The sequence below is a fragment of the Dipodomys merriami genome, unplaced genomic scaffold (assembly GCF_024711535.1).
Source record: "Dipodomys merriami isolate MVZ:Mamm:240054 unplaced genomic scaffold, mDipMer1.0.p SCAF_32, whole genome shotgun sequence".
Taxonomy (NCBI): Eukaryota; Metazoa; Chordata; class Mammalia; order Rodentia; family Heteromyidae; genus Dipodomys; species Dipodomys merriami.
Window position 1 is genome coordinate 14,076,523 of NW_027204715.1, and position 17,941 is coordinate 14,094,463.

General features: G+C 34.1%; 1 protein-coding gene across 3 annotated transcripts in view; it reads right to left on the reverse strand.

The window, feature by feature from the left end:
• Cdh12 (cadherin 12) overlaps nucleotides 1-17,941 on the reverse strand; it is an 836,266-nt gene that overhangs the window by 245,849 nt on the left and 572,476 nt on the right. The gene's annotated exons all lie outside the window — the stretch shown is intronic.

Genomic DNA, 17,941 nt, shown 5'->3' on the forward strand with positions numbered 1-17,941 from the left:
CAATGAAGCAAAATGTATATTATGAATATAAATAATATATGGATAAATTTATTAAATACTTCAAAAAAGAACAGAGAACATTTCTGTAATCAAATTCATATGATAGATGAGGATTTTTAGAACAGAACTATTGAGAATTTGAGTAGACACCATTTATTCTGGGGATTTACTGGTATATGTAAAAATAGTATAATACTTCTTTACTCCATCCTCAACTATGAAAGCCCAAACAGTTAAACATTTAAAGATATCACTTGAGAGGAACGGAATAGCCCAAATTGGCAACCAATGATTTTGGAAAGAAAATTGAATAATTGTAAAATTGTCCATTATAGAATTGAAGGATCAAACTACATAGGAAAGAAGATAAATTACTAAATGTAAAAATAAATCATCATACTAACATTAATGACTGATAAAGGATCGTGTTTGAAAAGACATCCAAATCTGTAAGTAAAAGTAATTCCCTAAACCTAGTGTACTGAAAACACTGTATAGTGGGAGTTATTTCACACATCAATTGTAACTCAGAGGAAAATAGATGAATGTTATATGTTCTGCTATTAAGTAAAATAAATTATTTTTTCTTATAATAGCCATTTAAAAGATTGCATGTGGAATATACATTGACAAATTGTACAACGTAAGTATCAGTAAACCAGAAAATAGAACCAGTCCTGCCTTCCTTAGAACAGAAAACAAATGAACAATCAAATAAATAAATAAAGAGAAAAATTATACCAAGAATGGGAAAACAATATGTTGTTGATAAACTCACTTTAGCAAAAGCCTGTTGCAGGTGACATGAACTGAAAGGTAAAAAAAAAATAGTAATAACCCTACATCCCTTCCTGATTACCTGATATAATCAGGAATGTAGGAATTGCAAGCTTAGCCAGCATAGTTTTACACAGTTGGCTCTTAGCCTGTGAGATTTCCACAAGCCAAAACCACTGAAGGCCAGAAAATGCATATGATGCTTCCATAAGAGGAGAACCAGAACCAAAAACAATAAAGGCTTAATTGAATGTCTATGATGCATGCCATTTCTGTAAGTCAGTCAGTCTGATACAATTCCAGTCTGTGCTTATTCAATTATGTGCCATATACACAAACGGTGTAAAGTATTTTTCACAAAATATGTTCATTAAGATGTTTAAGTGGGTGTGCTTCACAAATCTTGAGATAATAGCTGAGGTGGGAAGTGCCCACTTTATTCTCTGAAAGTCTTCTACAAAAAAAAAAAAAATACAGTTAAGACAGGCACCAGTGGCTTACGCCTATAATCCTAGCTACTCACAATCTGAGGATCGTGGTTCAAAGCCAGCTGGGCAGGAAAGTCCGTGGAACCCTTATCTCCAATAAACCACTCAGAAAACTGGAAGTGGTGCTGTGGCTCAAGTGCTAGAGCTCTTGACTTCAGCTGAAGAGCTGAGGGCAGTGCCCAGGCCCAGAGTTTGAGCCCCATGACTGACAAAATTTAAAATTAAAAAATTTTAAAAAACATTTAAAAGAAAAAAAATATAACTGTTATGTGTCCAGTCTCTTAAAAAATACAATGTGTAACTACTCAGTTCTGACAAAATATAATTATCTGGGTGTGTACAAATTCTGACAAGACTGTTCAGAAAATCTTAACTTAGACCTACATTAACCAACACGATAGACAAATGGCTGTGTATTTGTAATTTGGCCATTTTCGGTTCTCATTGGATGTTTACTCCAGTAGAATATGCTGTTTATCTTCCACATTTTTGTATCTCGTTACATAATCATGCTCTATATATCATGCTCTCACATTGACTTATCTTTTTATACCAATGTAGAATGTTAGGTTTACAGCACTAATAATTTATTGGTAGTTAATAATTACCAATATTGTCATTAGGAAGGTTATGATTCATGCTGAGGGCACAGTTTTAGGAATATGCACATGTTTTTTTTTCTGAGTCCTACTACTTTGTTATGAACTTGGCAGAACATAGGTATATACACTACACTTTGTAGTTCACATCGCATTTATCAATTTAACAGTGTCTGAACAATCTCTGTATGCTTGACCTGGGCATTCTCCCCTCTAGGGTTCAAACGTTTTTTGTTTTTTTGTTGTTTTTTTTTTATCAGTACTAACAGGAATAACATATATTCACAATTTTTTAAATTTACTTTTACTTTAGTGGTGCAAAAGAGTACCTAAAGAACAGTGTTACTGCAGTCAGTAACACTGGCTCCACCGTCTACGGCAGTTCCTGGCGCCTGCAGAGGACAGATTCCTAGCTGTGAAGCTAGAGGGAATTGCTCATTTAATGATATTAACTATTTTTATCAAAAATTGCCCAGCGGTCCAATTTATGTCTGCAAACTGGCTCTGTGAAGAAAGTGTGATTATCATAACCATTTTACAAAAGAATTGGGGGAATATGGAAGGACTGAAATGCTTGACCCTACTATACAAGGTAGCACACAACAGGACCCCCTCACTGGGAGCTGCCTGATCTTAGGGCTCCTACTTTCAAGTGTTCTACTCTATTGTCCATCTGTTCATGAATGCATAATCAGATTAAAATATAAAGCTGTTCAAATTTGAACAAAGCTATCAGTAGTCGCTCGCAGGTCTAAATGTCAAATTGTTCAAAAACTAGGTACTTCAATATTGAGAAGCTGATTTGTGTGGACATGTTTATGTCCTCTATATAATAAAATGACTGTAACCATGAGGTCAATATACTTCCTGTGAAAGCAGGATTTCAGACTCCCATATAATAGTAGGTCAAGCAGGAAAAAAAAGTCAATAATTACTATGCTGAGGTGCCAGTATAGTAATATGATTTAAGGGTGGCCAAGAACATTGAAAATGTCCAATTTACCAGCTAATCCACAAAGCAAGACACTAAACAGGCCCTATGACCTGAGGAAATTATTGAAGAAAGATAAAGTGAAGGTCATTTCCAGCTGTGCCCAGCTTCTTGGCAGTTAGTCTGCCATGGGAACTCAGTTTTGGGGGTCACACAGGTGAGTTGGCAGCCCATTTTGATCTCTGCATTAAAATATGGTCTCCAGCCTTGGAACCATTAACATTTAATTAGCAAATTAAATTTTAATAAATTTATATACGGAGTTAATAAAATGTAGACTTTGTTACACTTTAAAAATCATTTGATAGCTTTACATAATGAAATTGTTGGTGAAATAGAATTTGACATGAGATTTACACCACCTATTTTCTTCTGTTGAGCTATGCATAAAACTACGTAAGTATTGTTTGTTTAATCACTCGTTAGAACATTGTGTGCAGACACCTTTCTGAACTCTGCTTGATGATCATAAAATCCGAAGCTTTTGCAACTCTGCAGACCTTTCATGTGTAGGTGAGCGATATTTTCAGTGAATGTCGCCAATCCAAATCTCCCTAGCTTCTAGAAACGCCAACATCCAGGAAGCTATTATTAAAGTCTTTATAACAACAAAGATAATAGAAGAGATTGAAAGATGCTGGTCCTGAATAAAATGGAAAAAAATATTTTAAAAAATCTCCTCTTGGCATAAAACATAGTGTCAATTACTAGGAAAAAAACTCTATAGTCAACCATCAACCTAGGTATACTTGTGCTAGTACCAAAGGAGCTGTTACCAACAACAGAAACACAGACATTTTTGTAGGTCAGCACTTTAGGAAAACATTTGAAACTTTAAAAAAAAAGCCATAATTTTACATAGGACATCACCAGAGCTGTGTTTTATTCCACATGGCAGAATTCACACATAGTGTTTTGAAATTTGTATTTATTTATTATCCCTAATCTCTTGTTGATTCAATGTGGCTTTTCAAAGACTTTCTAAAAGTAATGTGAGTCCAGGAACACAAATATCTCCTTAAACAGAAGGGCAGAGTAAAATATACATCTATATTTTACAATACAAGATATTTGGGAATATATAGCCTAAGCAAAATTCTCTTCAAGTGTGTTTCCAAAGCTGAGTGACATACTGGAGCTGAGGTTTCTAAAGTTACCATTTGATTTGGCTTATCTTTACTTTTCAAGGCAAGCATTAATAGGACACCTATTTCATATATATTATATAGAAAAGCCTCTATCATCAAGGGAGATGACAGGATGTTAAAGATGTTAATTATAAAATTGTTGTTCTATTAAGGTAAACATTGTAAAACCAACTGCACATTAGATAATTTTTCAATGCCTGTGCTTATGGTATATTTTCAAACAATGTAACATGGCATAGATCTTCAAAGTTTCTTCTTAAAATTAAAAATACAAAACCTTGAAGAACATTTATAAGTGTCCATAGTCTTTCTTGTTGTAAATGATATTTCCATTTGAAATAGTAATTGAAAGTAATCTTTATTCAAAGAAATATACAAAGTTTTATTTTTGCTATCACGGGAAAGAAAGAAAACAAAAACTATGGCAGCATAAATGATCTAAAAATGTCAACTTTGAACTTAATATTTTTCTCTCTCCACGTCAATCTGTAAGCATATTTTGAAACAGAATATGCCTTACAAATGGCAATTTATTGTTCCTATTTTATAAGATATATTAAAACAATTATTTTTAAAAATATAGGCAAGTCTAATGGCTTAGAAATAGGACTCTTTGAAATGTTACTAGTATAATTTAAGGAGATTTTATGTAATTTTTAAACCTCTTTATAAGTGAAGTTAATTATTGAGCTGCTTTACAGGGCTAACATTCCTACTGGAGTTTGTTTCTTGGTTGTGGTTTAAATACATACGGGAAATAAGCTGCCCTCTTTCTCTGAAATAGCAAAGCCTTGTTGCAATGCTTCTTTTTTTTATGAACTTACCATTGAGAAGTAGAGACAGGTGACAGTTAATATTGATTGTTTGCTTGGTTTGGTCAAAAGATGCTTACGTGAGTGAAGATCAGTAAAGAATAGTTTTTTTATATATGTTTGAGAGAATATATCCATACAGGATTAGGTGAGAGAGGAAAATGACTGAAAACAAGTGGCATAATCTGATAGCATGGGGGTCACATGGAATGAAGAAGAAAGGGGAACCCAAACCCTATAGCACTTGCTGTCTGCTTCTTTCCCACAGTGAAGTAAACTGCTAGGATTCACTACAACCCTTCTGTCAGAAAAAAACAAAACAAAAACAAAAACAAAACTAAAGCTTCTGAAAGCAGGAGCTGACATGTCTTTCTCCCTTTCTTAAGATCTATTGCTCAGTTATCTTGTCAAAGAACTGATAACCTCACAAAGAGAGTAAACCAGTTTCAAAGATGTCTGTTATAATTACTTAATAATTATAATTCATAGAAGTCATTTGCCAAAATCCTGCTTTCTGTTTTATGACAATTTTAGAAGCTAAATACTTTTGATTGAATTTCAACTGCAATGAAAATGGTTGTCATGAGCATCGCAAAAAATACTGAAGAAGAAGCAACCAGCAGCCTTCCATCAGGAGGGAGTTCACTGACATATGTCACTGCATGTTAATTTTTGTGATGTGATTTTTTGTGATCTGCTCTTTTACTTTTTAGTTTTATTGTTTTTGAATGATTCTACAAAGAAGTTGCCATTCAACAAAGCAATTCAGTAGTGCAATGCATCTTGATCAATATCACCATTTCCAACTTACTGGCCCACCCATTCTAACCTACCCTTTCCTTCACTTTTCTTAATTATTTTTAGGATATGTATTGATCTTTTTGCCATTTAACAAACCATTTTGTTTATGTAAGACATCTTGATCACCCACTTTTGACTGCTCCTCTCCTTGCTCTTCTTAGTTTTGAGGCAAGCAATGAATTCTTGATTGCAATCTCACTCCTTAGCCTCTACACTTCTCTGGACCTCTCCCTGGCCCTATCCCGCATTCCCTGGTACTTCCTCGTACATAATTAATTTGATGAGTTTTCACTTAGTCTTTCTAAACAATTATGTACTAGGAAATGTGTGAGATTTTCCAGGTTAGTTGTCCAAACATGTTTGTAACTATGTAAATGGGACATTGTTTCTGTGGTCTTAGTTTGAAGATCTTTAAGTACAATCTAATCATGAGAAAATCATTATCAAATATCAACTGAGGAAGATTACATAAATTTCCTAAATAATAGGTCTTGACATTAGGCATAGCATCAAAAACAAGAAATAGCTGAGCCGGACACCAGTGGCTCATGCCTGTAATCCTAGCTACTCAGGAGGCTGAGATCTGAGAATCTCGGTTCAAAGTCAGCCCGGGGCAGGAAAGTCCGCGAAACTCTTATCTCCAATAAAACACGAGGAAACCGGAAGTGAAGCTGTGGCTCAAGTGGTAGAGCGCTCGCCTTGAGCTGAAGAGCGCAGGGACAGCGCCCAGGCCCAGAGTTCAAGCCTCATGACCGACAAAAAGAAAAAAAAAAAAAAAAGAGAAATAGCTGAGACTCTTTCAGAACCAAGAACAATCAAAAGAACTTTGAAAATAAATTCAGCATATGAGATTCTAGAATAATATAAAAAGGCCTTAGATAACAATTGCTCAGTGCATATGCCAGACTCCATAATGATGTATAATAGTGGTTATTTTGCCTTGGAAATTGCACAACACAATATAAAATAAGGGAAATGGAATGTCGTACATGGACTCTGTGCTATTTTTTCCAGTAATATGTAATTAGTTCAGTGTTAAAAATATATTCAGGAGGACAAAGGATGAAACACTGCAACAGTGATACTCACTATACATTATGTTGGAAATGAACTTTAAAACCTAGGGCACGGGGGAGGACAGCAGGGAGAAAGGTGGCAAAATATGAGGGAGAGGGGTAACACTGTTCAAAATATTTACTAATAAGCGGAGAATCCATGGCTCACACCTATAATCCTTCTCTTCAGGAGGCTGAGATCTGAGAATAGCTGTTCAAAGCCAGCTGGGGCAAGAAAGTCAGTGAAATTCATATAGCCAATTAACCACTAGAAAACCGGAAGTGGTACTGTGGCTTAAGTGGTAGAGAGCTTATTTGAGCTGAAGAGCTGAGGAACAGCACCCAGGCCTAGATTTCAAGCCCCACAATCAAAAAATAGATAAAATAAAATGAAAAAACAATATCCCTTTACTTATGCACTATAACCCCCCTGTAATAGCCTCTACAATTATAGGAGTACAGTCAATTATAATATAATTATACTATGTATTAGATAATAGAGTATAATGAATTATAATATAATTATATTATTTATTTTATATATGTATATATTACACAATGTCAAAAATAAAAGTTTATCTCTAAAAAAGTAAACGAGATTTGACATGTGAGACTAAGGACAAAATATAACTAACACAGCAAAGAAAATTTAAAGCACAATATTGAAGTGAAAATTCCGTTCATAAATAATGATATAGAATTTCCTATTGGAAGAGCTAGCACACTAAACTCAGCAACATATAAAATGGGCAATTTTGAGACAAGTAGCATTTATCCTATTACTCTAAAAAAATTTAATATACATTCATCATCCACAACAGTTCCCAAGTCAGTAGAAGGGAAAAATAAAACAAACCCAATCCATGATAGTCTTGATGTTCAGCACCTGTGTTATGTTTTGCTATATTTGATAGAGGTCCTTGTCTGTTTGATTATTTGCCAAACTGAACCTAAAAGCCACAGCTATGAGAATGACTGACAATTGTTCTCAAATTTAAACCATGACTTCAAGCCCTCCAAAACGTTTTATTTAATAAAGTAGGGATTAAAAATCACTTTCAAATGTATACAAAAATTTTAACAAATGTCATAGTAACAGCACATTTTCCATCTGGAAACAGAAAAGAAAAATAGTATATATGCTGTCTCCATTTATAAACTTTCTATAAAATGTTTTATAAAATAAATTAACCAGTAAAATGGGTATAAAGCATAATATTTGAAAGTATGAAAAAAATCTAACTCATTGTAGAGATGACAAACTTTTATACATAAAACATTCTGAAAGAATATATTCATGCATGTTCACATGCTTATGTATCTACACACCTACACCTATACATACACTAATATATATATATATATATATATATATATGTCATAAATCTGGCAGCAAATTAGAACAATACACAAAGTCAATTGTATTCTTACAGAATGGAGATAGCACTTGGAAAAGTAAAGTAAGAAATGACCCCATTTGCAATAGCATGAGAGAAACAGAATATTAGGCCCCAAATTGGATCACAGTCTAAACTAAAATTCACTACACATTATTGAAAGAAATAAAAGATTTCTTTAATAAATAAAAAGACATTCAATTTCCATAGATGGTAATTTGATATTATTAACAGGATTTACATTTTTTTCTAATAAGTCTCCATGCAGGTGGAATCCAAATACATTTGAGAGAATCCATCTCAACCAAAGGCTGGACATGTAACTGCACACCTGTTATCCCAGCCACAAGGGAAGCAAAATAGGTGGGCCCAGCAGTGTGTGTCTAACAACCCCAGTGATAAGGGAAAGCAGAACTATGGAGCTGAGCATATAGCCTACCCTTGCAAGGATTCAAAGGCATATCCTACATCAAAAATAGAGTGTTCCTGAAGCAAATAGGGGCTGGAGTCAGATTTAGTGGTAGAGCACTTGCCACTAGCCCTCAGTTAATCCCCAATACCAAGAGGGAGTGGGGCAAAGAATTTGAATAAATGTTTTATGTTCTTAATCTTAAGCATTAATATAGAAAAATACTTAGAAAAATCACCCTAGATCAGCAATGTGGGTTTGTGGTTGTTGTGTGTTGTTGGATTTGCTTTAAATACATGACCACAATGACATGAGTTCCCAAAAAGGAGGATGAATTAGACATTAGAAAAAAATAGCAATTTATATCTTCAAAGATAGTAAGAAAGTAAAAAGGAAACCTACACAATAAGTAATGTATGAAGCAAATGTCTGAGAAGAGCTTTGTATTCTAAATGCACAATGTCTCTTTATTGGTCAATAATACATTTCATCAATAACAATTTAAGTGGACATTTCTACAAATAACATATGCCAGTAGGCATACACCACATTAAAGAAAGGCAAAGAAGAGGCATCAGTCTCTTGGAAAATGTGAATCCAAACCATAACAACGACAACAACAAAAACCATATTAAACAAAATGAGAATCGCCATTCATGGCTGGTAAGCCTGTCAAGTAGCTCTGCCTCTTCAAGACAAGCCAATTTGGCAGTTGTCAAAATGTTAAATATAATCACCACATGGGATAGCAATTTAAGAATTAGAAATATACCCATAAAATCTAAAAATATACATCAACATGAAAGTATGCATACAGATGGCAACACAATTTTTCATAAGTGCCAAACATAATAACAAAGATGAGTCCCTGTAAAACAATCTGAGGTTTTCAAGATAATTACAGCTGTTCAAAGAAAATACATTACCAAGAGAAGCAGTATAGAATAAAAGTTTTACTGGATTGTGTTCTCCCCCCCCCTCCACCCCTCCACCCCCCCCAATTCCCATAGTTTTCCCTGCCATCATGAGATAACCAAGGTTTCATGATGAAGGTCATCATCCCGAAGTTAGGAGGGAGAGGTAATTCCTAAGATCTCAAAAGCTCAGATAGGTCATTTAAATATTTGCATAATGGAACTCTCCATTTGGAACCTGGAATTTCTAGGTTAAAGAACTCTAAAGGCCAAAACAACTTAGAATAAAAACAAGTGTATCTTATCTGTTTTTGGCATTTGTGGGACTGAGGTAAGCAGATCAGGTACTCTCTAAATGGATAACATCTATTTGCTTGGGCTATTTTAGAAAATGAATGGGAGAAAATTTGAGTTTGACCCTAGTGTGATTTAGAGATGATAGATGTCAGTCTGCAGTAAAATATGGATCATAGACTAATATAAATGGCCTACATTAGGCTCAATTATATAAAGTAATGCAATAGAGTATCGTCATATTATAAGAAGAGGCACTTCAGGGTTGGAAATTTGGAATACCATCTAAATGAAATATACCCATAAAAGACCACAGTGCTTGGTGAATGGATTTAATTTACATGAAATTTTCAGACAGGTAAAAAACAGCAAAAGATTGCCAAAAATGTTAGGTTCTATTTGAAGAGTGGCAAACCTATTTTACAATTAGATTATGACCGTAGTTGTACATCCATGTGAATAAACTGATAAAAATGTTCAACTTCAGATTGCTGCATTGCCTAATAGGGAAGGTATACCAAAGCAAAGCTTCTATTAAGCCACTGTTTGTAAATTGATAAATGGTAGACTTGTTTGATATTTGGGGATGCAACTAGGGTATTTGCAGTCGTTCTTGCTTCCTTGATAAAACTGAAACATAGAAAAGGTTTTAATCAAAACTCCATATGCTTTATATAGTATTGTTCATTTAACATTGACTTGCCTCATATTAGAGTGTGCACATTGTTTTGCTAGCAATAAAGTTTCAGACTACATTATGCACACCAAGCTACTTAACAATTATTTTTAAATGTTTCATAGAAAGCATCTAAGTGAGGCATAACCCAGACTTTGCTCATAAGGATGTAGACGACAATCAAAAAGCTGACTGCCACCCAGGTATTTTTCTTGCATACAGAAAGATAAGGGACTTGGGCTAAAGAGAAGTGTGACTTTGGGGCTCAGAGTGTCGGTCTGAATTAGGGCTGCCTTGAATCTTAAAAGTCCTAGGTTTAATCCATGAGACAAGGAAGGAAGAGGGAAGGGAAAAACGCAGGCGAAGAGGATGAGAAAGAGGAAGGAAGGAACCATGCAATATGCAATAGGAAGCCCAGACATCCCATTTTAGAGTGAGGAATAGAAACATACACTGTAAACTATTGTGACCGACATCATTAAAGCCTGTGAAGAAATGGTCCCAGGGTGATTGTACGTGTTGCTGCTCGCATGATTAATGAACACAGCACTTCAGCAGATGCCTGCTTTGACTTTCAACACATACAGGCAGCAGAAAGGATGACAGTTTAAGGAAAACAAAAGTCTTATTTCCATGACAGCTTATGATCTTGAAACCTGATGTATCTTGCCTCCTGGCAGCAGATCTAACATCCTTTCTTTCTTATTTCTTCTTATTTCTTCTTCTTTCTTCTTCTTCTTCTTCTTCTTCTTCTTGTTCTTCTTCTTCTTCTTCTTCTTCTTCTTCTTCTTCTTCTTCTTCTTCTTCTTCTTCTTCTTCTTCTTCTTCTTCTTCTTCTTCTTCTTCTTCTTCTTCTTCTTCTTCTTCTTCTTCTTCTTCTTCTTCTTCTCCTTCCACCCCCCCATCTTTCTTTCTTCAGAGTTATGATAAAATGCAAGAAATGCATAATACAGATAGGTATCATTTCTACAGTGAACAGTCCAGAAAGTAGAGGGGGGGGTGGGAAAGAAGTTCTATGCACTTGCCATTCAACACGAATTTTCTCAAGTAATAAACTGCCCAGTATTTTCTGGTTGGAGTACATAAATAAATACTGACTTAGATTGACATTGTTTTTGGATTTATTGTCATAAATTTCTATGTAGTCCTGGTCTATCAACAGAAAACTTATCACTGCTAACTCACTTAACCATCTATTTCATATTAAACACCTAATAAAATTCATAGTCTAGATTATATTACAGATTACTATTTCTTCAGTAATTGTATCATTTTGTGTCAATGATACTTAATTAAAGTTTTATATATAGAAGGCAGGAGAAACCACATTACTATAAGCAAAGTACCAATCCTAGCTACTCAGGAGGCTGAAATTTGAAGTATCACAGTTTAAAGCTAGTCCAGACAGAAAAGATTGACTACTTATGCAGTTAACCAGTGAGATGCCAGACTCAGGGTATGGTGCAAGTGATAGAGTGCCAGACATGATTAAAGAAAAGTAGAGCAAGAGTTCAAGCCACAATAACAGATAGAACAAAACACATAGAGGACAGTATTACTACTTCTCATTTAGATCACAGACATATTTCCTATGTATTTCCCATAGTATTATTTTTCAGTAAACACTTTTGCAAACAGAATCAGTGTCATTAGAAATACACAGCTGTACAGGAACTTTCATAATGATGAAGACATTTATCTATCAAACTGGACAAAGAATACACAAATATGAACTTGGAAAAAGTACATGCTTAAAGTTGAGTGGTAAGTTAACTAGGGGGGATAAGAGCTGGTCTAATAAGCTTTGTACAAGTGTCATCACCAACTTCACATTTTTATGATAATAATGTAGCTTTATTTCTGCTAGAGAAAGATGTTTACAAATGAAAATAGCATCCCGTGCTTTTAGGAATGAGAATAACGATCAGTGTGCACATTTTGTACTTTAAGGTTTTAAAAGGTTTTTAAAAATTTGATGTAAGCATATTTGAGGACAGCATGTCTTTACATCCTTCAGCATAAAGAAAATGATGTTACATAGGCACTTGAAATAGTTACATAACCATATAACATGATCTGAGGACAAATACAAGCTATCTCAACGGAGGAACCCGTTACTCATTCCAACACAAAAAACAGGTCAATGAGAGGAGGGGAGAGAGGGTGGAATTCACAACTCAGCAAGGAATGGGATGGCTTCCTGACAAGAAGAGAGGATTGGAAAAGCAGCAACAAAGGAGAAACTGAGTGTCACGGACTTTTGACCTTACTGCTTTCCGTGGAAGGAATTTCCCATTACCAGAGAATTTGAAGTGGCTGGCGACACTGACCTCCATCATCACTTCAGCATAGTAGCTGGACTACAAGGGAAATCCACTTTCCTTCTCAGCCCTTGAATCCAGAAAGAAAAGCTACCCGCAGTCCAAGTGAATGCTTTGCTGCAGAGAGAACCAGTCCTTAGATCTTCAACTCCGCAATTACCATCTTCACAATAGACCTACTACTAGGGTCCAAGATTCGTGAGTAGTCAGTAGGCATTCCCAGCAGACAAACCCAGAGACCCAGCCTGAGGTCTGGGAGATGACAGGCATGTGGTTCCAGATAAAATGGCCCCAAAGCCATGTACATTGAGAGCCTACATCTACTGAAAAGGAACACTTCTCCTTCCACAAGCATCTGCAGTCTAACCTCATCAACAAGAATGAGGTGGGCTACAGATATAGAGTTATGTGGAAAATATCAGTCGTTAGTAAATAAAACTACAGCCAAAGCACCCCTGAATGACATCTGACTTTCCATCTAAGACAAAGTGTATTTTTTCGTATGAAACAAAGCATCTCTGTAAAATGGGAATTGATTATTGTTTTATAAAATTCAGAAATCACTGTAAGAACATAGGTAGCATGAAAAAGCACGAAATATCACACTTCCAATGAAACAGAGTAATTCTCCAGAAACCCATTTCAACATGAAAGAAATATTTGAGAACCTGACTTGAAACTAAATTCAAAACAATGATTCTCAAGGAACCAAGTCAAGACCCAAGAGAATAAAGACAGAAAATGCAATTAAATGAGTAAAACAATCTACGACATGAAGGAGAATTTTGATGAAGGGACAGAAAGAATCCAATTAGGCAATCACATTGTTTTGCATTATGAAAGTTGCAAGAGAAGATGAGAATGGAGAATACACTGAAAACTTTCCAGCATGCATTTATAGAACATTTAATCTGACAGTTTTGGAATACTCATACTTTTTATCATTTCATGAAATTCCATGAAATAATATTCTTCAGCATGATATATGTTAAACCATCAAGTATGTTCTCTGATATAAAAATCTAGAAATCAGCAGCAAGATAAAATGTATTCACACATTACATGCAAAGAATTCCAGAGTATGAAGATTTTCCTGAGTGGAAAAATAATAACAATAATCCAATAAAACAGGCAAAAAGAGCCTCAAATCCAGTTCAACATAAGGCATTTAGATGAACAGCAAGCATATGAAAATATTTTAGCATTACTAACCCAAAATAATTGGAAAATCAAAGCAATGAGTTGAATGGTTGTTATTAAATTTTTAAAAACTAGTGGAATGGATAAAGACAAATAATTCTTTTTTTTGTCTTTTCCTTTTTGGTACTGGGGATCAAACCCAGGACGTTGCACTTGCTAGGCAAGTACTTTGCCACTGAGCTACATCCTAGCCCAGACAAAGAATTTTTACATATTTTTTTTCTAACATGTTCATTTGTCACTACAATTTTAAGAACTATGACAATTACTCAAAACATGAAATAAAACTTTGATTTGGTGTCTTTTAAAAAATATTGTAAAAGTTAAGTCGTTATGTCAAAAAAACAAACTTTACAATTGTAACCCCTCTGTACGGTATTTTCACAATTAAAAAAATATTGTAAAAGTTATATATACAGATGGGTAACAGTTACATAAATCAGGTATTGAATGCATTTATTTTGAACAGTGTCAGCTCTTTCCTTATTTGCTCCCAGATTTCCCTTCTTGTTTCCCCCTCCCCTTCTCCAAGTTTTATAGTTTGTTTCCAATATGGTGTCTAGTGAGTATAATTGCATTTTTCCACATTGGATGAAAACATCCAACCCCACATCATGATATTATACATTGCTAAAATGTGAAATCAACCATTTTTTTCATCAGTGAGAGAATGAATAAAAGAAAGTACACCCAGTACTTTTCATCAATATACAACAACACTGAGGACATAATGGTAAGTACAAAATCCAGGCACTAAAATTTTTAAAAAGAACTATATATTTTCACCAATTTATGGAAGATAATTAAAACAATTCAAGGGCCATCAGTTACTGAAAATGTTAGCAGACTGAGGGAAGGAAGAAGTATACCAAATGAAGAACCAAAATATAATTAGAAGGAATTTTATGTGTTATTTAATAGCCCAACAGGGTAATAATAATTAGGGAGGGAAGTTCCTACAACAACTAAATTATTACTTGGATATATGAAAATGTGAATTGTCCTGATTTGATCAATTATATATTGTACACATGTACAAATGAATATAATTTGTTTACTTGGATGTATGAAAATGTGAATTGTTCTGAGTTGATCAATTATATATTGTACACATGTACCAAATGAATATAATTTGTTCCAAAACTATGTACAAATATATCAATAATACATATCGTCTAACCTTTTCCTTATTTAGCCAGGCATCTCTGGATCATTATTCTAGCTATTCAGGAGGCTGAAATCTGAGGATTATGGTTCAAAGTCATTAAGTCCAGAACAACTACAAGAGTCTAATCTCCAATTAACTACTAAATAGCCAGAAGTGGAGTTGTGTCTGAGGTGGTAGAGTGACAACTTTGAGCAAAAAGTTCAAGGATAGTGCTTAGGCCTCAAGTTCAAGCCCTTGAACAGGCATATGCACACAGGCATGCATACATACACAAACACACACACACACAGAGTAAAAGAAAAACTCTTCTTATCCTTAATAAAAGTAGGGGGAAATAATAATTTCAGGAAAAAAATTGCTTTGTTTTCACTCATTTCTTTATTAAACACCATGTCAAATATACTTTCTGACTGGATTTGGGTTCCAAATTACTATTTAAATGTTGAAGAAGAGAGGATTACAGAAACATTCTTAACACATTCTATCAGAGAAAACATGACATACTAAATTCTCTAAATTATTTTAATTTATTTTCTAAGTGAAAATATTTTAGGATACTCTTTTAATCCCAAATCTCACTAATAGGAGAGCTACTTGTCTTATAATTATGTATTATCATATGTCTAATAAGATTTCAGATATGTGTAAGATATCAAGTTTACAAATCATATTACACAGATAGCAAAAAGCAAAACAAATCTCGTTTATAATTTTATATCAATTACATGTTTAATATCATGTTAATTTAATACACTAAGGTGTATATAAATACACATTTGTAAAATAAAATTTATTTTTTCTGAAATGTCTGGTTAGTAGCCATTTGTTGCTCTTTGCCTGTGATCTTACCAGTGAAGCCACTGTGGTTGTAAGGTTTATGTTACAACCAAATATATATTTACTCTTCAAATTATTTCACAGGATGATTGCAATGAATTCACAGAATACTAACATTGATAAAAAAGTGAGTTTATAAAAAAAATCAATACACTTACAAAATATTCCTTTTTACGGCAGTAAGTGAAATATAAAATTCTGGATAATAATAGTATGGGTCATATTCAATGGCTTGTCTATTTTTCTTACAACAAACCCTTTTAGGCTCTGAGCATAAATCTACAATATACTCTTTCCTTTGTTGAATAATTTAAGTTTCACAATGTATTTGGCACTGTTGGTTACAAGTGAAATTTACATTTACATAATCACATTCTGCCCACTTGAATATTCCCCTTACAGTTGTACTTTTATATAATGCACTTGTTCACCATCTGTCCTCAATTTTGGTCAAGAGATGCTTCATATTTTCTAACACTTTGCAGAGTAATTGTTCCACCCTGAAGCCATTTGTGTTAATACACATCTTGCTAGTATACAGTCAATAACACACTTTCATCATTTGCTGGCGAAACTATGGCCTTTCCTTGGAAGCTTTATATCTACAAAGAAAAATAAAGATAAAATACCTACACAGTCATCAAATATGCCTGACGTTCAAATTGAATATATACTCATGTGTCGTTTTATTGTCTTGAAGAGTATTCTGGGATGAATGGTCTTGACTATGCAAATGTAGACTTAAATGGAGGATTATATGTACCTCAATTCTAAAATTCATTATACGGTTATAATGGAATATAAGTTAGTTAATATTACTCAAATTTTCAATACTTCTATGGTCGTTTAAACTTTATACAACTGAAATGCTATCATATTTAGAGATTATATTCACCAGATTTCATTTTACTGTGAAAATATGCCTGAGAAAAACTACTTCAGGGAGGAAATATGTATTTTCTCTTTTTTCAGAAATTTTGGTTCACGTCTGGTTGTCTCCACTGCTGTGGGTATGAGGCGAGGCAAAACGTACAGAGCAGAAGACATTGTTCTACCCATGTAGAGGGAGCCTGGGAGAAAAGGGGAGGGAAGGTTTGGATTGAGATAGTGCAGCACCTTTTATTAGTCGCTCATTTATCATTTATTTATCATTTCCCCAAAGCCTAGCAAATTAAGAATTTGTGGAAGGATTCATATCCATTGATAAGAGTCCTCAGGACCTATTCATCCTAGGAAAATCCGCCTCTGAACACTGCTAGCTTAGAGCTCAAGAATAAAACAGATGACACTGTGGGAATTTTATGTTCCAAATTTTATGAGAGATCTGTGTTCTCTCTTTTCTTCTGGTAATTTGCAAGGACCATTAAATATATATGGTAAATCAAATCTTTTGCTATTATGAACAACAGATTTTAATTTAGCAGGATAGTTTTCCTAGAAGACACTATCTTGTGGAATGTTTTGATATGTCTAAGAGGCTTTTCCTTTCAGGTCACCATTAAATTTTTCAATACAAAAGTGGAAAACATATTTTTGTTATGTAAAAGAAAGCAATGTATCTATCTATCTATTTATTTATTTATTTTATTGTAAAGGTGATGTTCAGAGGGGTTATTGTTACTTAAGTAAGGAAATGAATACAATTCTTATCAAGTATTTTTACCCCCTCCACCCATCCCTTCCCTTGACTCCCATCCCTCAAGTTGTAAAATGTACTTTCACCATAGTGTCTTGTGATTGTCACTGTTTGGTTGGGTCACCCTCTGTCCGTTATCTGACCACTTCTGTGATTCTCTTTCCCATTCTCAAATCAGATAAGCATATAGAATTCAAATGGTAACAAAATCAAAAATAGTGAAAACAGGGTTAAAGTCGGAAAAATGAAAGACAGAATATATAACTACATACAGTACACTAAGAAAAAACAGCAACCCTTGTTTCATTAACTTGTAGCTCATTTCGATTAGCATCATTTTATAAGGACATATGTGTATTGCTATTGAGCTATTGTGATCCTCTGCTGGAACTTCCTAGACATGTACTAATTGTTAAAA